Here is a 3,326-nt window from a genome sequence, read left to right as displayed (position 1 = left end):
AACCCAACAATATTATAATTTACGACAGTAATTAAAGCCTATGCTCACGAACGATGAAACATTTTACTACTCGACTTCTACCGATGACCTAATGCATTGCTAAGCATCTCGTATCACTTTTAAGTTAGACAACATAGTATTAAACCCAGGGTACAAGGACATGGATCAACAATAATTCAAGGCAGAGGCAATGCAAATCAACATAGATTCTACCCATATCACTTGACTCTGGAACTCTAATTATGCAAACATACATATGGTATAATTTATTAAATTATATCATATGAGATCCAAATAGTAGGTAGAGTATGCTTAGATGCTTGCCTTACTGCTCTTCTTCAACCACAAAACCTTCCCGCAGAAACCCGTCACTCTCCGGTACGATGATCACTAAACAAAAGAATACACCGCAATAAGCATATGATGAAATGAGATGAAATTATGCGTTATAATTCATGAAAACCTTTCTCCTAGCTAGAACAATTCATAACAAGACTAGCAAAATTGGATTCACCAATTTTAGACTTGCAAAGAATTAACGGTGAATTAATGAAGCCTTAATCTAATTAATTCATCTAAAAAATTTAATTAATCATTTAATGGCTGGAAATATTTTTAATTGGTAGAGGTGGTTATTATGAAACCAACAAAATTGGTTTCATGTTGGAGCTACCGAGAATTTACTATAAATTTTACAAGCCTCAACTCACTTGATGAACAGTAACTGCGGAGACTCCGCATTTTTACGAAGTCTCCGTACTACAGAGTCTCCGAAAAATTTTCCGGAGTCTCTAGACTTTCTAGAACAGCTGTTCTTCGTGTGGAAAAATGACCAATTTAATTTGCGAGCTTCTCCAATCCAAAGAGAGACATGTTTGAGATAGTTTAGAGAGTCTAGAGTTCACTCATCAACCTAGCAACACGATTCCTAACTCAAATCTCCCCAAATCCTTTAATTTGGTCCAAAATCTCAAGAACTCATGAACTTCACTCCATCACAAAATCGACCAACCAAATCACGAATTCATGCCGAGGGAAGCCTAAGGGACTTACCCACGGTGCTTGTGAAGGTTGAGGACCGTTGGGTGATGAAGAAAACAGAGTGAAACGCTTGGGAGGGGAAGAAATCCGGTGTTCCTCTTGTTTCAACCCTAAAAACACCAAAACGAGTCAAAACCGGCCTGAATCTTTTGGGAAAACAAAAATGAATTGGATGGATGAGAAGCTTAGGAGCTAAGGAACGCGTGAGTACCACATGCATACCTCGATTCCAAGTCTTGAGGTCAGATTTTGGGGGAGAAAGAGAGAGGGAGCTTTAGAGAGAGTGAGAGGGAGAGCTTCGTGCTGTTGTGGCCAGCGGGGAGCACGGTGAGGGAGAGAGTGAGCTGAGGGAGGGGCAGGTGGTGCTACCCAAGGGGTGGTTGGCCCACATGTGGGGCCCACATGCTAGATAAAGAGTCTATTTTAACTGCGATTTCTATTCTTTTCTCTCCTGAATTTCTTTCTCTCATCCAAATGACTCTGAACGAAGTGCTTTAGTGTGCCAAAATAATTTATCACAAATTTAATTATGACACTAATGATGCATGATTAATCTTAATCACGCGATTGAATTTAGGACGTGACAACCCCCCCCCCCCCCCTAAAAGAATCTCAACCTGGGATTCAGTATGAGTCAGGGAGAGTACGATGACTCTAGGAGCCATGTGGCGGGAAGATACTATGCTGTGAGAAATGATATTTAATGCATTACTCATAGGTTGGAGAAAAACTCAGGATAATCGGCACGAAGCCGATCCTCTCGCTCCCACGTTGCCTCATCTTCAGAGTGATTACTCCATTGAACTTGAGAAACTTAGTTGAGCGACATTGAGTCTTGCGTTCCGCTTCATCAAGAATACGATTTGGATGCTTGCAATAAGAGAGATCCGGTTGCAACTCCTCATATGCAATTTCAATGACTTCGGTTGGGACTCGAAGGCACTTCTTCAGTTGTGTCACATGTGGAACACGTTATGAATGACGGAGAGGGACGGAGGTAGGTCCAATTTATAGGCCACCTCTCCACGCCGAGCAATGATCCGAAACAGTCCCACATATCAAGGTGCTAGCTTCCCTCTAACTTGAAAGCGTCGAACCTCCTTGAGAGGCGACACTTTGAGATAGACATAATCCCCAACGACAAACTTAAGTTCTCGTCGGTGGCAATCCGCATAGCTCTTCTGTCAGGACTGAGCCGTGAGAAGACACTGGTGAATAATCTTGACATGATCTTCTGCCTCCTTGACCAAGTCCGGGCCTAAGAAAACCCTCCCGCCGGACTCGGATCAATTCAACGGGGGTTCTACACCTCCTTCCATAGAGAGCTTCAAATGGAGCCATTTGGATGCTGTCTTGGTAACTGTTATTGTAGGAGAACTCCACAAACGGCAAGAAAATCTCCCACTTCTTCCCATAGGTGAGAACACATGCCCGCAACATATCTTCCAAAATCTAATTCACCCTCTCAGTTTGTTCGTCAGTTTGTGGATGGAACGTTGTGCTATGGAACAACTAGGTTCCCATAGCCTTGTGCAGAATTCTCCAGAAGTGAGAGGTGAATTGAGTGCCTTGATTGGAAACGATCTTCTTTGGAATCCCATAAAAGCAAACTATTCGCGTGAGGTATAGCTCCGCATATTGCTTGACTGAATATGTGGTCTTTACAGGAAGAAAACGAGCCGACTTGGTCAATCGATCTACAATGACCCAAATCGAGTCATAACCATGTGAGGTCTTCGGCAAACTGGTAATGAAATCCATTCCGACCTCGTCCAACTTCCAGGAAGGAATGGGTAAAGGCTGAAGCATACTGGCCAGCTTGAGATGTTCGGCTTTCACCCTTTGGCAGATGTCACACTCGGATACATAATGGGCAATTTTCCGCTTCATGCGAGTCCACCAAAATCTTTGCTTCAAATCCTGTTACATCTTGGTACTTCCTGGGTGAATAGATAGCAATGAGTCATGAGCTTCATCCAGTATCTTCTTTCTCAGTTATGAGTTTTTAGGAACCACTAGTGAATTAACGGTGAATTAATGAAGCCTTTACCTAATTAATTCATCTCAAAAAGTTTATAAATCATTTAATGGCTAGGGATATTTTTAATAGGTAGAGGAGGATATTTTTAATTGCTAGAGTTGCTGACCGATGCCGGCAATGCAAAATGACCCTCCATGGGACGTGGAAATGATCTGGCAGTTGTCGATGGAGAAGACGACCACACTTTCTTCACTACCGGAGGATCGGGGGGCTCCATCCTCGAAGACCTCATCGGTGACCTGGT

The sequence above is a fragment of the Phragmites australis genome, chromosome 18 (genome assembly GCF_958298935.1).
Source record: "Phragmites australis chromosome 18, lpPhrAust1.1, whole genome shotgun sequence".
NCBI lineage: Eukaryota > Viridiplantae > Streptophyta > Magnoliopsida > Poales > Poaceae > Phragmites > Phragmites australis.
Note: the sequence above shows the minus strand (reverse complement) of the source record.